This window comes from Chinchilla lanigera, unplaced genomic scaffold (genome assembly GCF_000276665.1).
Source record: "Chinchilla lanigera isolate Chin_1 unplaced genomic scaffold, ChiLan1.0 scaffold00004, whole genome shotgun sequence".
Lineage (NCBI taxonomy): Eukaryota > Metazoa > Chordata > Mammalia > Rodentia > Chinchillidae > Chinchilla > Chinchilla lanigera.
Window position 1 is genome coordinate 15,766,908 of NW_004955405.1, and position 21,730 is coordinate 15,788,637.

At 37.6% G+C, this 21,730-nt stretch overlaps 1 pseudogene; it reads right to left on the minus strand.

Annotated features, from left to right (window-relative positions):
* Positions 1–9,609: 9,609 nt before the first annotated feature.
* LOC102014002 lies at positions 9,610–12,233 on the minus strand (annotated as a pseudogene).
* Positions 12,234–21,730: the final 9,497 nt, after the last annotated feature.

Genomic DNA, 21,730 nt, shown 5'->3' on the forward strand with positions numbered 1-21,730 from the left:
TAATCCCAGCATTGGAACATGGATCAACCATAAACTCTAGAAGCTCACCCCATGACTGCATGAGGCTTTGAGGGGACATCCAGATACAAACCATAACGCTTGTTTTCAAAAACTCTGTATTTTGCTTGAAAGCTCTAACTTTATCATTCACAAGTACTATAAGTTGTTTGTCTTCAGGGACAGCCTTATTTCACACACTTTTTGAGAAAATATCTGCTAAATACCCAAGTATGACTAACTATAGCTTGTCTGACAGTTCTTCTTTTAAAAATAAAGGGGGTTCTATATCAAAAATAGGCTTGCCTCCATCATCACTCGGTCACACAAATCATTTTCCTTGAGATAACCTTCGTATGTACTTTGGTGTGCATTAGAAATACATTGTGTATTTTATCTCATAGAATTTTAAAAAGATATAATCAAGGGTTATCATTAATAAAACTTATAATTCTTATTGTTTTATCAAAGTTTTAGGTGTTTTTCTCTCCCTTCTCTCTCCCTCTCTGTCTTTCTCTCTGTCTCCCTCTCTCTCTCTCTTTCTCTAACACACACACACACACACACACACATTCTGTGAGTATACAGCAGTGAAGAATCTAATAATTATTAATAACTAGTACAGTTTAGTGCCATTACCTTGACTTCTTTTAAATCAACAGCAATTTTACCCACCACTGCCTTTTATTATAGTGCAAATGTGAGCAAAGTGAAAATGGCAAACAGAGTCTTCGTGTTATTGAGGTGGGGGGGACTAAGTCGCAGTCTTGAACTAAGGGTGGTAGCCATAGGAATGAAGATGGATAGAGATAGTAAGATCAGTAGAAGACGGTAAGGGGGAAGTTGTGGGTCAAAAATTATTACAGTCATAAGCATGAGTTACTGAGAGAATGATGATACTATCAAAAGAAATCAAGAAGTCAGAAAAAGGAAGACCGTGTGAGTCAAGATGAGTTCAGTGCTCTGCCTGTTAGGCATAGAAGCAGCGATATTCAAGTAGTCACTAAAAATTTTGTGGCATTTATAAGAACTGCTAACCTAACAGATAACAGACGGTTGTGGTTATAGCTACCCTGGCATTTATATTGTCTCTTTGCAGTTTAAATGTAAAGGGGAAAATGAAAATGCAGTTGGTATTTTAATTCCCTGAAGAATTTCTGTACAAATCTAGGAGAGAGCTGTAGCTTTTCCCTGATCCATATATCACGAATGTGTCTTACAAAATGGTATACATTTGTTAAACATGTGTGCTGATTTTGCTAAGCTTTATGTATTTTATGTCATTTCTCACATTGGCTCTTAAACATTATCCTGGTTTTCTTAAGAGAAATTGGAATGCAAAGAGATTAAGTAACTTTCCCCAGGTCAAGCAGGAAGAGATGGAGTAATACTAGAACACTTGCGCTGTATGGTTTCAAAGTCCTTCTGTTTATTACTCCCTGTCACTGAAGTGTTCGCCTCCCTCCCTTTCCCTTTTCACAAAATGCAAAATAATGCCTGTCAGCACAGATCATTGGCCTCTATAATATGACTGTATCCAGACATTCAGTTAGTACTAGGTTAGAGAATATTTTAAGACAAGCTTGTGTTGTGTGACTTAATTTAATTGAAAAATCAAGCCTTAAAAAGAGCAAATATGCCAGTTTTGAAACATAAGTATAATAGTCACTAAAAAATAATAATAAAAATATGTTCTCAAGCCACTTTAGACAAATAATAAAAAATGCCCCTAAAAACAAGTCTGAGCACCAAAGGGTGGAGCTCTTCCTATATAGAAGGGAAGACAGAGAACAGTCTTGGAAGTTAGCATTACAGATGCTAATTACATGAGCATGTACAGATGGATGTTCCAAAAGAGACTGCAGCGAGCAAGAGGCTGCAGTGACTGGCATTTGGTGAATGCTTATTTTGTGCAAGTTCCTGTCCTTTTCTCCTTTTGCATTTTGCAAAATGTTTTCCCACATTTTACTTCATTTGCTTTATATATGAAAAAGAAAACCATGAGGAATAAACTGTATCTTTCCCATTGTAGAAGTATAACTGGCACCATGAAACAGAACTTTAAAAGCTAGATTTTTTTTTCCTGTAAACATGGTGGCTTCCTTCCACCTAGGGCTTGAACAGCTTCCCCTACTCTCCTCAGTCCAGATAAATGGGTAGAATTTGCAGGTGCTGACACCAGAAGGGTCTAGCCTGGTTTCCTTTCCACAGGAAAGGGGAGAATGAGCTGGAGATGGCTGCAAGTGATAAAGCAAACTGCTCTCTGCGCACCGCCTCCTTGTTCTTTACTGTAAAAGACCCGAACTCACTTGTACACAGGGAGATGTGGGCAGATGGGCCTCTTCATTCCCTTGGAGCTAGCTTTGAACAAATCCTTTTTTCTTTTTACCAAAATAAATGGCTTTCTTTGATTTAGTCAAGCACAAGCAAATAAACCTGAGCATGTGAATTTAGATGGGTGGTATCAGTTTGCAGAAGTACCTGGTCTTTGACACTGAGACTGATTGTATAAATCTACAGCTTGGTTTTGCTAACCTCAGTGTTCTGGGATTACACTCTCTCTATGGGAACTGATCATCTATTTTTCTAAACACTGAACTATGATGATGAGAGATGGGTTTTCTTATTGTCTTTCTGCTTGGAGTCCAAACTGAACATATGTCTCATAGAAGACAAGGTCCATGACACTTCCTGTGTGACACCGATAAGCTGCCCTTATACAGTAGCAGAGGAAACTACTGTTAATTCTTTTATGTTTAAGGTTACATGGGTGACACTCTGTATGGCACAGATATGTAAGTTATATAATTTGACAGAGTTATCAAAGGAAAGTATCATGGAAAAAATCTCAGTAGAGCTAAAGTAACGCTTTAAAGACTGGCAGGATTTATATAATCCAAAAAGGTTCTGAAGATTTGTCAGACATGAATAAAAGGAAAGCACGGTGTAATCATGCCACATAAAGAAACCAGTCTGGCAATAGCACTGTGACCATTAATCCTGATATGCCAACTTCATTGTATTAACAAATACCTAGCAGATTAGTAAAGCATGCCCCTGGCTGTGTCTGGGTATGTTATGGAGGCATGGCCCTGGGTACTATATGGTAGTTCCTGGCCCACACCTTTCTGTCACTGCTCCCCTGCTCACTGGGGATCCTGGACACTATGAACTAAGCACGTTTGCTTTGCTTCACTGTGATGTTTCTACCAGAGCTAGCCTACCAGGGATTGAATCACCAAAACCAATTGTCTACCAAATTGAACCTGCTCTTAAGTTGTGAGTTTTAGGCATTGTATCTCAGCGATGGGAAAGCCAACCAAAACAAACATAAGAGGATATTGAGAGGAATTCAGGTTAACTACATTTTCAAAGTTCAAATGACAGAGGATCATCATGAAGAATAGATCTTGATTATCACCTATTTAAGAAACAGTTATAAGAAGAATTATTTGCCAGTAAGTCCACACTGTTTTTGCCAAGATATATTCTTGCACCTTTGTTTCACTTTCCAGTATTCTGTGAAAGAAAAAGGGAGAGAAACACAATGGCTAAGACCTAATATTCCTTAAAAGAGGGGAGTGAGGGTAGCTTTCAAAACAGTGCCTGCGATTGTTCTTCCTTCAATTACTGCTTCTGACAAGAGTCCTGGGAACCAGGAAAATTTTCTTGCTATATTAAATTTTGACCCTTGTGAAATGAGAATACTGTATGTATTAGCCTTTGCAGTCTGACATAACAAGATAACATAGACTGAGTGGCTTAAACAATAGAAATCTATTTTCTGACCATTCTGGAGGTTGAAAGTCTGTTTCTGTTTTGTTTTGTTTTGGTTTTGGTTTTGAGACTGTCTTGCTAGGTAGTTCAAGCTGGGCTTGAGTTCACTATGTAGCCCAGGCTGGCCTTGAACTCAGAGTGATCCTCCTGTCTCAGCCTCCCAAGTGTTGGGAGTATAGGCATGCACCACCACCCCTGACTTTTTTTTTTTAAGTCTGAGTTCAGTGTGCTACTATGATCAGTCCCTGCTAAAGGCTCTCCCCTTGGATTGGAGAAGGCTGCTTTTTCCCTTTTTCCCCAGCATGCTCCCTTTCTTTATCCAAACATGGAGAGAGCAAACAAATTGTCTGTTGTCTCTTCTTATACGGGTATTAATTCCATTCTAACCCTAACCCTTTCATCTAAAGGGTTACTTACTGTCTAAAAGCCTCATCTCCAGATCTCATCACGTTGAGATTTAGGACCTTAACAAATGAATTTGGGGGAAGGCACAAATACTCAGTCTGTGACACTGTATATCTAAGATATTGGCATGAATCCTTTTAATCACCTTCATATAATCACTTATAAAGAACCAGATGGCATTCTGGGTAAGCCAGAATACTTGAGGAGGCTGGGGCTATAGCTCAGTGGCACAAGTACCTGCCTGGCAAGCATGAAGTCCTGAGCTCAATTCCTGGTACCAAAAAAAATCTGAATACCTGAGGAGCAACTTCAAATGGACATATGTTAGCTTATCTCATATATAATGTCTACATTCCACTTGTTCATTCAATACGTGTTTATGAACAGCCTGTTAGATGCCAAGCAGAATGGATACAGTACTTATAAGACAGTCATGACCCAGCACAACAGGAACTTGCAATCTCTTGGAGAAAACGGGCATTAAATAAATGATTGCATTCATTTTCACCTGTGTAAATTTTAAATTTTCCCTTTTCTGTAAATATTATCTAAGCACTTCTTTTATAAAAAGTGAAATATCTTCTGAAGGTTTTCCCCTTGGTTTAGGAGATTTTTTTTAAAAAGAGTTGTGATCAAGGAAAAGAAAGTTAAGCTACCATCTGTGAATGTGCTACTTTAGTAAAGCTTCCTTTTTTACTCTTACTGTCAGAACGATTTTTCCTTTGTCTCTTAATAGAAAGGCAATCAAACCTTTCTTATAGCCCCCCACCTCCTCTCATTTCACTTGCACCGATTATAGAATATCATCACCTTTTACCGCAGAAGGCTATCAAAGGAAGCTGTGACTTCTCTGACTGAAAAGAATTTCTCTTGCATGTCATACCTTAGCTGACATGAAATAGGTCAATTCATTCCTGTTTTGGAGAGCAGAGAGCATTTTCTTTGATCTAAGGTTTTATGGAACTGAATAAGGTCTGAAAATCCTGATTTAGAATATGGCACAGTGGAGAACTGAACATAAAGACCATAATTCAATAGTTTTAGGCCTAGGACATTTCCTTTTGTGTGAATAAGAGATTTGGATTTTAAAACATCTATGGCTTAGGTCCCTTTAAGGTCATGGAATTAGATGCAAGATTGGGCTGGTTATACTACCCTCAAAAAACATCAGAGGGACTATTTCTGAGTAGCCTTACAAATACAATAAGAATGTATATCTCTTCAGTGTGCCCCTCTACCATAGGCAAGGGAAGTTTCAAGATGCATAGTTCATTGAAATTTAGATGGCACTTTTTGGTTTCTGCTCCTCTGTATTAAGTAGCTAAATTCCATTCATTGCGTCTATGAACTGATAATCATCATTACCAGAAATCTGAATGCTGGGATTGGTAATGGCTCTTCTATAACCCCAACAATATGAGAACTCTTACTTATATGAAATGGGTTTAATAATAAATATTTAAAAGTTCACCCCAGGTTCTTCCAAATAAAATAATGAAAAAATAATAAAACTCATAAAACATTTCCTAAAAGATTCCTTTGTTCTCAAATTTGGAAATGTGTACCTAGACAAGTTAATTGGGTTTCTAAGGAGCATTTCATGGAACAGTTTTTTCTGTAATTGGTGGAAGCAGAAGAGCAAAGAGAGAAGATGTCAGAATAGGTGCAGGTGCGATTTACAGCTTCTTTGCAACCTGGAATCGAGATAGCTGGAAAACAAGTACTCAGCAAGGAGAAAGAAGAGCTCCAGGAATTAAAATAGAAGGGGCAGAAAGCCAACAGTCACACAGAAACAGAAAGCCAATATGGAGAAAAGAATGAGGGAGTCCGCAGCACCAACTCTGTCTATGAGGGGTGTTGTCTATGTGCTACTCCATAAGCACAAGGTAATCCCAGGGAGGCCCAGTAGCCCCAGCGGTAAACAGTGGACTGGAAACTCTAACCCCAAGAAAAGCACATAGTTATTATAAGCTGTAAATACAGTATGGGGATTTACTCCAAAAGCGATTCTTCTCACATGACAGGCTTTGGAGAAGTTCACGATAGCATTTGCCATATCCTCGAAAAGTATAATTAGGAACAATTGTACAGAGGAGGATCTTGCAACATAATCAAAACCCAAAAGCCAGCTATGCCTGGAAGACATCTTTGAGAAGTAGTCATTTCCTAAGGTTCTAAATAGGAGAAATAAATCTACTTGCCATAAGCAATTTACAAGCATCAATCAAGGATTTAAACTAAAAAAAGAAAGAAAATGAGAAGACATTTAAGCAAGATGCAATCTTAGACATCTCATTCACCAAAGGCAAACCCCGGAGTTGTGATCATTTATTAGCCCCAAAAGGACCCCATGGTGCTCAGTGACATTTTAAGGTTGTACATTGTGTGTGGTCCTTTTGATACTAGGGTGTCTACTTCTAAAACAAGGCATATGGCATTTCTGGTTGTCATGACCTATGTCCCAGTGATATCAGAGAGGGAGCATTTGCCGAGAACTTATTTAGATTACAGCTTTTTTTTTCTTCCATAAGTTTCCTTTGTAAGTTTCTCACATTATTAAGGAGCCTGAGGGAACACGACCCTCTGAAAAGGACAGTGAAGACATTTTGCAACAGTGACATTTCAAAGCTACCTCTTAGGAAAGATGTTGATAAAGATCTGTAGATATAACAATCATAATTACCATAGTTCTCTAACCTCCAGGAGGAACTTTTTTGTACAGAAAAAGACACCCAAACTTCCATTTGGAGCAGATGGCTACATGGCACTGCCTACCTCCTCACCTGAAGGCATATTCTTTCCATATCTGCTTTATAATAAATTCTATCTATACTTCACAACCACCCCTATGTCTTGTATGATTTTTTTTTTCTTTTGGTGGAAGACACAAGGACTAAGGAGTGAGGGCTGATTCCTCAGGGCTCCATATAACAGGACCACCCTCTGGAGGCAGGAGCAAGACCTGTCACATGTGGTTTTCTGAAGGCACTAGATCTGAAAGAGTTATAGGATTAAGCTCACCAGAGGCAAACCCGGGGGAGTTGCCTGGTTCTCCTCTTTGCCCGCCTCCAGCACAAAACTCAGTGGTCGCTTTGCTTTCCCCACCCACTATTTATTTAGGGATATGCTTCTGCCTAGACATTTGCCACACTGCTGGGTGCCAGACAGGGGCACTTCACCAGCCTACCTGCCACAGTGCTATTGGAGGTAGCAGTAACTTGGTTGCGCAAAAGGAAGCAAACACTAAAAGCCTCTGAAGTGAACACAGCCCAGAGGCAGACGGCACATTATTGACTGGCCCTGTTCTGCAAGGCAGCCTGTCACCCGGGTGTGGCGAGGAAACACAACAGACCCAGGCTCCGCACCCTGTCCCGTCTCTGTACCTTGGAGGTGCCAGTGGTGCAGGCCCTGGAGAGCAACTTCACCCATTCAAACACTTCGGCATAAACTAATTTTAAAAATTCATTTTCCTTTTCTCATTTTCTACTTTTTTCATCTTTTTATCTCGTTTGTTTTTTCCTATCACTTTGATCTAATCTATTTACTTTATAAATTCTCTTTTTTTCCTTTTTACTGTGGTTCTTTGGTTTATTTTTCAATGCTTATTTATCTGTAACATGATAATAAAATTGGTTACAAGCATTCTGGATAGTCTCAGGCTTCAGGCTTCACTGAGTTACTGTTTTCAGTGCTAACAATATACGTACAACTCCTTACATTCATTGGCTCACATGGAGAATTTCAAACACTACCTCAGCAATCTCATAATTATGGATGTGCCCACTTACTTTTTGTAAGACACAGTATAGAAATTTGTGAGAGTATATGTTATTCCTTAAAAAAAAACTGGAAGCAATGGCAGTTTTACAGAAACAGTCCATAGTAAAACCTTCTGGAATATTCTATCTAGCCAGAACTTAGAGTTAAGCAAGTTTTCAGAGTAGTAATTGAGTATGAGTTACTATGAAACATATTTTTAGATGGAACTAGACTGAGGAAGTAGATGCTATATAAAATTTTTATCATTGATACAAACATAACCCATCTTTTTAGAAGAAACATTAAAGATAGCTCAATGAATATACCAAAATTGCTAGGCCTGTATTTTGGTTTAATACAAAATGTCTTTAAATTTAAATGTAATTCTCATATAACAATAACATTCTCATCTCTGAATTATATATTACTTGGATTAATGCCAAAAAACCATAATATTATCTCAAATATAACCCTTATTATGCCTTAAAAAATGCATGTGTACAATATTGGTTTTGATATAAACCTCATAATTTAAAATTTAACATTTAAAATAAGTAGGTTAACATTTTCAACATCACCTAAATAAAATATATTGATCTAATATAGAAAGTAAGATTAATGGTAGAAATGATGACTCACAGTTCACCTTTGCAGGATTATATTAAGTATTGCACATTTATGCCTTTAGCTTTATGGATGAATTCAAATCTAAACAATCCTACTACAGCATTATATTAATTAGGCGGTTTTCCCAAGTTGGAGAATATCATATTAATCTAGTTGTGATGTTTTGAGGCTTCATAACTTGAATCCATTATAACATTATGGAATCCATAGTTCAGGGTTGTGAAGAAAGGCTTCAAAGAAATGTGTTTTGTTGCTGCAGTAAAACTATTTATGTAAGGAACAAAAAACCCAATTTATCAAAAGTTTGTCTAAATACTACTAGCTGCTAAAAGTATATTTTTCATACCTAAGTTTCATAACCATATGTAGATGTATTAAATGTTAGCATTTAGTTTTGAGTAAGAATAGATAAATCACTACTATAAGTTCATAAATTTAGACAGCAAAAACATATAGAAGATATGCAGTGACTAAATTTACTTTTATATGAATATAACTACTTTCTAGTATTCCAACTGCAATAGCAGTATACTGATACATATTGGCAGTTTTTAGAAATTCAACAGAGATCATCTGTTCTGTATCACTTTTTCTTTAGGTACAATATTCAAGTTCATAATGATTCTGTTTATAAGCCAACAGTCTCAAATTAGTTTATATATGAATCACACTTTCGGTCCTGTTATGACTTTAAATGAGCTAGAGTGTGGGGCTGTATGTAGGAAATGTACAATTAAAACACTACTACTTCAGGGCTACTTTAAAAAGTTAAAGGTTTTAAAGAGGATATTTCCTAAGATGCTAATTTGATGAAATGCTTAACATATATATCAGAGATTGGATAACTCCTTTCCTTAGGGTGTTGTACCTTATATATAGTAAATGCCTTCAAATGTGAGCTAACTAGATTGGTGATGTTACTTTTTTCCTTTTTACTATTCCAAGTCCAGTTGGTTTATTTTGAAGATAATATCTCAGTACTTCAACTATAGAAGAAAATTATATAATTTTCTCTATACAGAGAAAAACAACCAAATTTATCAATTAAGGAACCATTTCAGGGATTGTTGGGTGAGTTATTCTATAGTAACTATGCTTCAGTTGCCACGCAATTCACCCAGAAACAAACCACTTCAACTTCTGAACCTTTAAGTGTTTGGAACACTTGTTCAATGAATATTCAGTTAAATGCTTGTATACAAGCTCTTGCCAGAAGGTCAGATCTCTGCCATTTATCTTGGATGTTTCTGGAGACATTCTACTCACCTTGGTAACTCTACACATTTCTGTGCTTGGATCTTCAATGCAATGATAGATAAGGCCAACACAGAAGGCTTTGCTTTAGAAAATATGATCCTATAGGGACATGCCTTAAGCTGAGCGTCTAGTCTTTCAAAATTGAGGCTATTTTTCCTTTTAAATGGTAAGTTCTTTTGAATGAGTGAATAATAGAGTTGTAGAAATTGAAAAGCAGTATTTCCTCTGTGGGATAGTGAGGTCTGTGAGCAGAGTGAGTCCACGCCCTGCGATCTCTCCATTCCCTCTGTGGGACAGCGGGGTCTGCCAGCAGAGTGAGTCTGCGCCTCCTCCATTCCCTCTGTGGGACTGCACTAAACTAAAGTCAAAACTGATCAAAATCTAAATATTAAAGCAGAAACACTAAATCTACTGGGAGAGAGAGTAGGTCAAAATCTTGAAAACATAGGAGTAGGCACAGTCTTCATGAACAAAACCCAAACTTCACAGGAAACACTTCAAAGAATCAACAACTGGGATCTCATCCTATTAAAAAACATTTGTACTTCAAAAGAAATCACCAATAGAATGAAAGAACCCACAGAGTGGGAAAACATTTTAGCTAACTCTCCCTCAGACAAAGATTTATATCTAGAACAATTAAAGAATAAAAAAAAATCAGTTCCCCCCAAATTCAAAGATCCAATTCAAAAATGAGATGAATACACACTTCTCAGATGAAGAAATACAAATGAAAAATAAATTCATGAAAAAATGTTCAACATTATTGGTCATTCGAGAAATGCAAATTAAAACAACACTGAGATTTCATCTCACCCTAGTAAGAATGGCAACCATCAAGAAATCAACTAACAACAAATGCTGGACTGCAGGGAAAAAGGAACTCTTCTCCATTTTTGGTGGCAATGTGGACTGGTGCAACCACTTTGGAAATCAGTCTAGAGATTCCTCAAAAAATTGAGGATTAGAGGTCCCATTTAACCCAGCCATTCCCCTTCTGGATATTTTCCCAGAAGAATGAAAAATATACCACAGTGATATATGTGCACCTACATTCATAGCAGCACAATGTGTCACAGCAAAATTTTGGAAACAGCCCAAATGCCCATCAACTGAGGAGTGGATAAGAAAAATGTGGTATTTTTATATAATGGACTATTACTCAACTATAAAGAAAGATAAACTCGAGGCTTTTATAGATAAATGGATGCAACTAGAGACCATATGCATAAGTGAAATAAATCAGACCCACAGGGATAAACGTCATATTGTCTCCCTAGTGTAAAAAGCTGAAAGAGTGAATAAAACTCAAAGAGATATTGTGAAAGGGAAAGAAACTGCTCAATAGGAAAGAACAACTGGGATGACGGAAAGAAGAAAAGAAAGAAGGAAGGGGAATATATATATATATAATATATATTATAATATATATAATATACCAGTACAACTATACCAGTACCAGTATATATAATATACCAGTACAATATAATATAATATAATATATATAATATATTATATATATACACACACAACAACTAAGATAATTGTACTACTAATTTCTTTTTTTTTTTTTTTTTTTTTTTTTTTTTTTTTTTTTTTTTGGTTTTTGGTTTTTCTCCGGTACCGGGAACCGAACTCACGACCTTGCGCTTGCCAGGCAGGCGCTTTTGCCGCTGAGCTAAATCCCCAGCCCCTTGTACTACTAATTTCTATTGGTTTATTGAAAGGAACAGGTAATGTTTAATTGTTTGATCAATCTTGTATACCAATATCTGGTAATCTGAATAACTACGTTAAAGATAACAATAAGTAATACAACAACCATTGTTGATTTCCTATCTTATTTTGAAATTCTGTATTGTTTTTATAGTTTTGTGTTGTTTTGTTTTTGTCTTTGTTTTTGTTATTTTGTTTTTGTTCTTTTCTCTTAAAATAAAAACTAAAAAGAAATTGAAAGGCAGTGGTAGCTTTGACTTTCCAACGCACCGTCTCCAAGACAATCTTTTCCATTCTCATCAAGTCTGAAGCGCGAACCTATGCTGACTTATTCAGATCAAGTCGTTTGGCAATGGGACATTTCTTTCCTCTTCTATTAATTTTACAGAAATAAAAGCAGCTCAGTCCAACACACCCACGGGGCTTGGACTGTATCTTCATTTTAGATAGGAATCTGTGCAGTAAATTCACAGCTAGAGAAAATGTCTCCATATGAAAGCCAAAGTACTGAATTAGACTAAGATCTTTTACTTCAAAGTCCCTTAGTCTTGTAGTTATTCCGAGGCCATTATCATGTGCAGGTTCAATTAGTCTCAAGCTGCAGACCTTTGCCTGACGTCACGCTCCTGTCCCAACAGAGTATTCAGCTGGTGTAGCAGTCTTCAGGAGTCAGCTGTTGTCAGTGCTTCTATCATCTTGGTACACCACGGCTCCTCAGTGGGACCACCCTCCCCGGACCTGCTCTCACTTTACCCATGATATTGGATAGGACAGGCACAAGAGCGAAGACAGCCACAGGAGGGGAGACCTCTGGGGAGGGAGAACTGAGGTATAGGTCTCCTCGGTGCCACCCTTCTCCAGCTCAGACCAAAGCCTTAAATCTTTAGACTTATCCCTTGCTTTTTTTTCTTCTCTTTTTCACCTTAACTTTCTTTTCCTTTTTAATCTTGTGATTCTTCCATTTTCTCTTCACTGCCCCCTACATTTTTATTATTATTATTACATTTTCTTTTTTTTTTTTTTTTTGCAGTAGTAGGGGTGCAATTCAGGGCCTTTGCATTGAGCTACATCCCCACCTCTTTTTCATTTTGAGACAGGGCTTTGCAAAATTGCCCAGGCTGGAAGTGAAATTTTAATGCTCCTGGATTAGTCTCCCAGAGTACTGGGTTTACAGGCTTGCACCACCATGCCCAGCCTTTATTATCACTTTTAACCTTTATTAATTTCTAACCTTTAAGTTTATATTATTATTGCTGCTTTCTTTTCTAATGGTAATGGTGGTATCATTGTTGCTCTTAACTGATTTTTACTGTTTTAATATTTGCTTCCTCTTTGTATTGTCATCATTTCTGCACTTTGTTTTTCCCTGTCTGAATTGTACTGGGGATCAATCCCTCAAAAAAAGGTTTCTCACCAAAAGAATGCCCTCACATAGATGTGGAGGGAATAGGGCCAGGAATATAGCTCAGCAGCACAGCGCTTGCCTGGCAAGTGTGAGGTCTTGAGTTCGATTCCGGTACTAAGGAAAAATGGAAGGGCTAGCCATCCTACAGATGTACAACAGTGTAGAACCAGGAAGAAGAATATCGAAACTGCAAGAAGGAATGCTTAGTTACTTATACAGGCAACCCCTCAGAATAACTACAAACTTTCCTGTAAACTCTGAAGGTCAGCATGGCATAGCATGAAAATATTCCAAACCCTGAAAGAAAATAACTGCCACCTAGATTACTGCATCACGCAAAGATAACTTTCAAAGTTGATGAGAAAATAAAGACCTTCCAAAATAATTATAAACTAAAGGAATTCATGACCACTACCCAGCATTGTGGGAGATACTTAAAGAAATTTTATATACAGAAAAGGAATAGTAGATACACTACTGTGAATTAGAAGAGAATCAAACATTAGAAAAACAACAAAATGACAGCAACTAATACATACCTTTCTGAAATAAATCTGAATATAAATGGTCTTAATTCTTCACTTAAAAGACTGACAGGGTTAAAAAAAAACAAAACCCAAGATCCAGTTCTTTCTGCTTGCAAGATTCACTAGCAAAACATCCACTGTCTGAAAATAAAAGTATGAAAAACAATACTCTATGCAGATGGAATCTGGAATTCTTTTTTTTTTTTTTGGTCTGAGACAGTGTTTCACTATGCAGTTCAGGCTGGCCTGGAACTCACTTTATAGTGCAGGCTGGCCTCAAACCCCCAGCAATCCTCCTGCCTCTGCCTCCTGAGTGCTGAGATTACAGGTGTGTGCCACCATGCCCAGCTATAGATAGAATCTGAAAGTAAGCAGAAGTAGCTATACTCATACCCAGCAAAGTGAACTTCAGGATAAAATTAGTCAGAATGGACAAAGAAGGCCACCACATATTGGTAAACAGAAAAACCCACAAAAAAGATACAGCGATTGTAAATACATATGCACCTAAAATCACTGTGATCAGTTTTATAAAACAAATACTAGTCAACATAAAGGAACACAGACATACCAACACAATAGTGGTGGGTGACTTCAATATTCTACCCTCATTGGTAGGTTATGCAGAAAAAAATCAAGAAGGAGACATCAGGGTTAAACTACAGAATAGTTCAAATAGACATCTACAAAACATTGCATTCAATAATTTCCAAGTACATATTTTTTCAGCAGTTCAGGAATGTTCTCTAAAGTAAATCATATTACAGGTCATAAATCAAGTCTTTTAACCACCCCCCAAAAGAAAGAAATTGCTCTCATCAGATCATAATGGAATGAAACTAGAAGTCAATAGCAAGAAAAATTACAAAATATATAAACATATGGAGATTGAACAGTTCAAGTTTGAACTATTGGCGGGTCACAGAATAAATCAACGGGGAAATTAAGACATTCTTTAAAAACAAATGAAAATGGAAATACAAGATGCCAGAATGTATGGGGTACAGAAACAGCAATTCTAAGAAGGAAGTTTATAACTAGAATGCTTTCAATAAAAAATCAGGGCTATCTTGAATAAGTAACATGATCATGCATCTCACAGTCTTAGAAAAAAAATGTCAAAACTCATACCCAACAGAAAAAATTTTAAATATCAGAGCTGAGATTAATGAAAGAGACTAAAACAATAATATAAAGAATCAATGAAACAAAACTTTTTTCTTTGAAAAGATTAACAAGATTGATAAACCTTAGTCAAAATAACCAAAGGAAAGAGAAGACCCAAATCAATACAATTAAAGATGAAAAAGGGGATGTTCCATAGATATCATGAAAATCCAGAGGATCATTATGGACCTTTTTGAAAAAATACATTCTTATGTATAAATCTCTAGGTACATATGACCTACCAAAATTGAACCAATGGGCTACAAAAAAACTAAACAGATCAATAACAAACAGTGAAATTGAAGTTGAATTAAGTGTCTCAAAAAAGAGAGCCCAGGACCAGCTGGATTCATTGCTAAATTTTATCAGATCTTTAAAGAAGAAGTTGAAGAAGACTGAAATACCTCCCATGTTCAGGAGTCCGTAGAATACTATTAAAATGGCCATATTACCAAAAGTTATATACAAGTTCAAAGCAATCCCCAACAAAACTCCAATGACATTCTTCACAGAACTAGAAAAAACGATCATATAGTTCATAAAAAAAAAAAAAACAACACAAAACACCCAGAAAATCCTAAGCAATTCTAAGCAGAAACAGCAGGGCTGGAGACATCACAATACTTGATTTCAAATTATACTACAGGCCCAGAATAACAAAAATTTCATGGTACTGGCATAAAAACAGATAAATATCAATGGATTAGAACAAAGGAAACAAATGAAACCACACATTTAGAGCAATTGGATTCTTTTTTTTTTTTGAACACAGGGTCTCACTGTGTAGTTTAGACTAGCCTTGAACTCACTATGTAACCCAGGCTGACCTCGAACTCAGAGCAATCCTCCTGCCTCAGCCTCCCAAGTGCTGGGATTACAAGCATGTGCCACCATGCCAGGCAGCCATCTGATTCTTGATAAAGGGACCAAAAACATACACTGTGCAGACTCTTTAACAAATGGAAAAGTGGATATCCATATGTAGAAAATTGAAACTAGATCCCTATCTCTCACCCTGTACAAAAATAAATTCAAAATGGATCAGAGACCTAGGTACTGTGTAAGATCTGAAACTGAAGTTGCCAGAAGATAACATAGGAGAAACACTTGAAGCCATAGGCGTGGTCAAAGACTTTCTGAACAGGACCCCAGGAGCACAGTTCAGAGCAAGAACCAACAGATGACTTACATTAAAAGTTTTCTGCGCAGCAAAGGAAATTATCAACAGAATGATAGAACAGGAGAAAATCTTTTCCAGCTGTTCTTCTGAGAGGTGATTAATATCTGGAATGTATAAAGCTCTCAAAAAACTGAACACACACACACACACACACACACACACACACACACACACAAACAAAAACTAGGCAATGAATTGACAGGTACTTCTCAAAAGAAGCACAAATGTACTAAAACCTGCTCAGCATCATTAGGGAAATGCAAATCAAAACTACACTGACTCTCCTCAGTTGGAATGGCTATCATGAAGAATACTAAATAAAACTCAAAAGACTGCTGGTAAGAAGGTGGAGAAAAAGGAATATCTTTATACTACTGATGGGAATATAAATTAGTACAGCCTGTATGGAAATCACTATTGAGGTTCCTCCCAAAACTGAAAATAGAGCTATCATTTGACTCAGATATTCTGCTCTTCAGTGTACACCCAAAGGAATAAAAGTCAGCATGCTGTAGGGATACCTGCATAACTGTACTTTCCGCAGTAAAATGCATAATAGCTATATAGGTATATAACCTGCTTAGGTGTCCATTAACGGATGAATGAATAAAGACAATGTGGTATATGTACTAAATGGAGTAGTATTCAGCTGTGAAGAAAAATGAAATTGTCATTTGCAAAAAAATGGATGAAACTAGTGGTCACCATGTTAAGAAAAGTAAGCTTGACTCAGACAAGCAGCACATGGTTCTCCTAGTATGTGGAATCCGAAAAGCAAGTCATGGAAGTCCTGGGGAGAGGATTTCCAGGCCAGAGGAAGGGAATACGGGGAAGATATATTAAGGGAGGGTAATGGAATGGATAAGACCAAAATGTTATTAAAAGTAGAGACACTAATACAATATATTTTAATGGCAAAATATATATGCACTTTTAAAACAAAAAATATGTAATGAAGAGAGAGAGAAAAAAGAAATAAATCAGTTTTCTGAGAGAAAGTAAAGTTCCATTTTCAAGCATTTGGTGATTTCTGTAGCACAAATACTTCCATCACAGCCAATTCTAAGCTCCCAATCTCACGTCTACGCGTGTAGAGTTGGAAAGAAATGTGCACAATCGACTTTTATCAGCCTGTGTAAACCAGCTTCAGCACCACTGACTGTTACCTGTGGAAAAGAAATATTATTTATTTTCTATTCTGCATCCAGAAAACTGTATCTTCTTTTCCTTACAAGTAGTTTGAAGAAAGTACAATTTTAGGAGTTATTTTTAATCTTTTAAAATTTTAATACTTTCTAAAACTACAGATTCCTTTGATAAATCGTCATGATGATGTTACATGCTTTGATAGGATTTAGACATAGACAAGGCAATCAGTTGTCCATAGTGAGAAATATAGGTAGAAATGCAAATATGCTTTAGTAAGACAATGGTATTAAAAAGATTCATCTTCAGTTTGGCAGTAATATTTCTATTCTATTAGAGCAGATAGATTTATGGTGTACCCCATGTTTGTCCACCAGATGGCAGGCATTTCACAGCAACTTTACAAATAAGAGCTTTTCCCTTCATTTCAATAATCCTTGGAGATGCTAAAAGAAATTTAAGAGCACTTTTGATTAAATTTCAACAGCTGCAAAAGCATAGCTGAAACTTGAATTTCACTCTTTGGGGCTTCCAGGGGGCTCTCTTTTGCTCTTTCCTAGTATTTTTATTCATGGAGACATCTGAATTTGAACACGGCTACAACTTTCCCTTCCCTTCAATTCTTCGTTCAGCCTTTCTTCAGCTGCTCATCCCAGAAAACAGGAAATCACCCTTAATAATTTCATTTTTAATAATTACTCTTAATAGTTACATTTTACATTTAATCCACATTAAATCCTGTCTGATTCTTATCTATAGTTTTTCCATGGGATGGCTGTAATAGCCTCCTAACTTTACTCCTTTCTATTCTAGCAGATATAGTATTGTTTTGAAAATGTAAATTAGAACATATTATTTTCCTGTCTAAAGGCTTCCCCTTTTACTTAGGATAAAATCTTGCATCTTCAAAGTCGCCTCGCATGATCCGACCTCTTTCTACCTGGGCAACCTCGTCTTCTCCGTGCTCCCCCTTGCCTACTGCGCTTTGGTTCACGGATGCGTTTCAAATCCTCAGATATACTCAGCGCGTAGCACAATGCTCGAGTCCAGACCCCTGCCTGTACTGTTTTTCTCCAAACTGATTTGTAAAATTAAACCCACGTATGAACTATTGAATTTGTAAAATGTTGGACATCTTAAAGAAAAATTTTCTTTTACTACTGACTTTTTAAGAAAGTAATTGACTTTTAATTCATTATAACAAGTCTCAGAATGAGCTGGTCAGTGTGAGCAGATAAAAGGCAAAGCAACACAGTAGGTTATCCTGCTGTGCACAGCTGTCTGGCTCTGAAGTATTTCAATAGGAAATAAGTTGTGACTTTAGTGTCTTCAAGATCACACTTGCATTCTAACTACCACAAGAAAAATATCTGCTCATCTCTTTTAGGGATGTTAAAGGCACGTCTTACATTGGAAAATATAAAAATCCCTTGGGAGAAATTTTAATGGAGCCAGGCATGGTGGCGCATGCCTGTAATCCCAGGACTCAGGAGGCTGAGGCAGGAGGATCATTGTGAGTTTGAGACCAGCCTGGGCTACAAAGTGAGCTCAAGGTCAGCTTGCACTGCATAGAGAGACCCCATCTCAAAAAGACAAAAAGAAAAAAGAAATTCTGATGGAAACTTTAAGATACTGGTTAAAGCTGAAGACAAATGCTTCTGACTAGCACATCTTGGGTTCTCACAGAGAAATGAGGCATCTTGCCGAATCACTGCTGTTTCCTGGCCAGTGAAGAATAAGAGAATAATTAGAGAGCAAAAGGAGAACCTGAGTGACAGGACCAGCAGGGGACGCAGGAACCAGTGCATTCACCACATAAACTAAAATTGTCCCTTAGCAAAATTCACTTGATGACTTTAAAAATCTTGTTGGAGCCTGTGTGAGTCAAACAAAAACAGTTTCCATCACATTATCTCTCAGATATTAGAACATGTGCTTCTTTTGTTTCATGCAGATTTTTGCTCGCATCTGACCTTTTTAAAGAGACTTTCCTGGTGCCCAGCTCTGCTTAAACTAGCTTAGCTCTCTTTCCACTCCCTCCATTTATGCTGTGTTTGTTTTCCTTTTATTGCTTCTCACCATTTGACATCATTTTCTGTGTTTATTTGCTCACTGACCGTCTCTCCTGCTGGAATGTAATCTCTGAAGGGGCTGATAATTTTTCTGTTCTGTAAATCACTGTGTGCCAAATGCCAGGCAATAACCAGCACCTAATAGATTGTTGATTGAATAAATAGTTCTTGGCATTTCTCTAACTCTCTATATTATGGCAGAAATTCTGTACTCTCCCAGATATGGAAAGAATAGGCAATGGAAAATTTTTATTGAATACTTTTTTTGTCTTTTTGAAACAGTATTTCAATATGCAGTTCAGGCTGGACTTAAACTCATTTTGTAGCCCACGCTGGCCTCCAGCTCCTAGCGATCCTCCTGCCTTAGCCTCCCAAGTGCTAGGATTACAGGTGTGTGCCACCACACCCAATTTGAATACTTTCTAAGTGGATTTTATTTTATATTTTAGAAATTAAGAAAATAGATGGATAAGGTAGGTAGAAGAGAAAATATGTCATTCCAGTAAAAGTTAAACATACATACTAAAATCTTGGTAAATTTTTAAAAAGGTATATCCTTCCTTAGTACCCTCCCTTTGCTCTACTCATAAAGCAAGAAGAAGGCATTGCCTCTCAGTTAGCTTGAAAATACAATTTTAATATTTTAGTGGGTAGGGAGAGAGTTGTTGATGGTGGATGTTCCCTGTCCATAGCCTGGAAAACAGATGAGTAACGTGTGAGAGCTGAAGAAAGCAGACTTTTAGGGGAGGGAGAGCCTCTGGATTCCCTCAGCGCTCAACTGAGGCCCTGGTTCCAGTGGATTGCCAAGGTCCTCCTACACCTCTGCCTTTGGGCTCTGTGAGACAACCTAGTTCTTTTTATTGAACCCAGGGTTTGCACCTCAACCCCCCATCCCTGTTCGTATTTTATATCTTTTATTTGGGGATAGGGTCATGCTAAATTAGTAAGTTACTTAGACCAGGCTTGAGTTTGTGATCCTCCTGCCACAGCCTCTCTGAAGGCTGGGATTACAGGTGTACAATACCCTGCTCGGCAGAAAACTTCATTCTTTATAAGTTGATTCTTCTTCCTTCGTCCACTTCAAGCGGGTCTCTCTGACTGGCCATCAGAAGTTCTAACAAAGATTCTTCTTTTCAGTAAGCTGGGGTTTCCTGAGTCTGCCTCTTTCTGTCCAGCAGCATAAAGTTACCCTGATGAAGGGGTGATGTAATGATTGGTACCTTGTGTCAACTTGAGAAGTTTAGACGTTTAACTCAGCAGGGGGCCAGGGCCCTCACTTTGTAAACATCCTCATCCTGTGCAAGAGGAGGCCCGGGAGATGGTATGAGTGCCACACCCCACCTAGAGGGGTGGGCTGCTTACCATATAAAGGACAAAAAGAAGCTTCCTCTTCCCCGTTTTTCCTTCTTGCTGCTTTTGCTGTCTTCTGCCGCCTTGAAGTGCTGCCCCTGTGCCCTGCCACCCTGCCCAGAGCCAGCTGATTATGGACTGAAATCTCTACAACCTGTGAGCTAAATAAATCTTTCCTTCCTTAATTTCAAGTGTGGGGTATTTTGTCCCAGCGATGAGAGAAAAGTAAGTGAGAGAGGTGACAACAGCACACTCAGTACCAGTCTCAACTCTCTGTTCAGTGTGGAGACGCTTGTAAATATGTAAGATCCGTTTTGTTTTCTGTCTTTACAAAGTCTCCTTGAAAGATACTTGCACAAGGAACCTTAGAAGACATCCAGGCTTGAAAATATATTTCTGCTGTGTCCTCTGAAAAGTTCTCTACGATCTCCAATACTCTGTAATTCAAACTGACTATCTTAATAATTTCTTTCCCTAATAATTGCATTAAAACTGACACCTCTGCTTTTCTAAGGGCAATGAAATGTTTGCAAGGTTTCTTTGTGAAGCCAGAGTAAGAGTTTTAGCATGGCCTCTTTATCACAATGAGTATCATATCCACGACTCTCTTGGTTTTCTTATCTAAACGGAGCGTGAGAGTTTTCTCATCAACTACTATCAGTCAGAACAGCAACTTCTTTTCATTCCAAACTCACTCTTATTGCTACCACTCCATTTATCTTTATTAACTGGAAAAAAATATTTGAAGTACATGGGCCCCTGTTCCCTATTATTTCCCAAACAATATTAAAAGATGAAGATTTTCATTTCTATAATATAGTTTTGCTGCTTATCAAGAGCCTCAGAAGCTGAGCATGTGATACTTGAAGAAAAGATAATTTGATTTTTGTGGTCTCTTCGGGAAGCATAAACTGAAAAATCTTGGGAAGAAAGCAAACTCATTTTTGAGTGTGTGCCAAAATAATATGGATCTTATCTGGCATGCTCAAGCGGTATCTTCTGGATTTAGAGACTTGCCTGGTTCTAGGGTTTTCTGTTTGTTACGTAGCGTAGGGCTGGGTCACACAAGGTGAGAAAGGAGGGTACAGAGTGCCTGGCAAGCTGGAGACTTGTATCTTGATAAACCTGGTCCAGGTTTAAATGAAGCCTACCTCGGGCTCCTCAAATGCTCATTATCCATCACTATTGTCCAAAACATAGGCCTTGCCTTCTCTTTCCTTCATATCACCCTCGGTCCACACTGGGTTATCTACCTATCACGTAACAGTCAGCCAGGCTATTCAGGCACAAAGCTGTTGTAATCTGTGTGGGGAAATCTTGATACACACATCACTGTATATACACA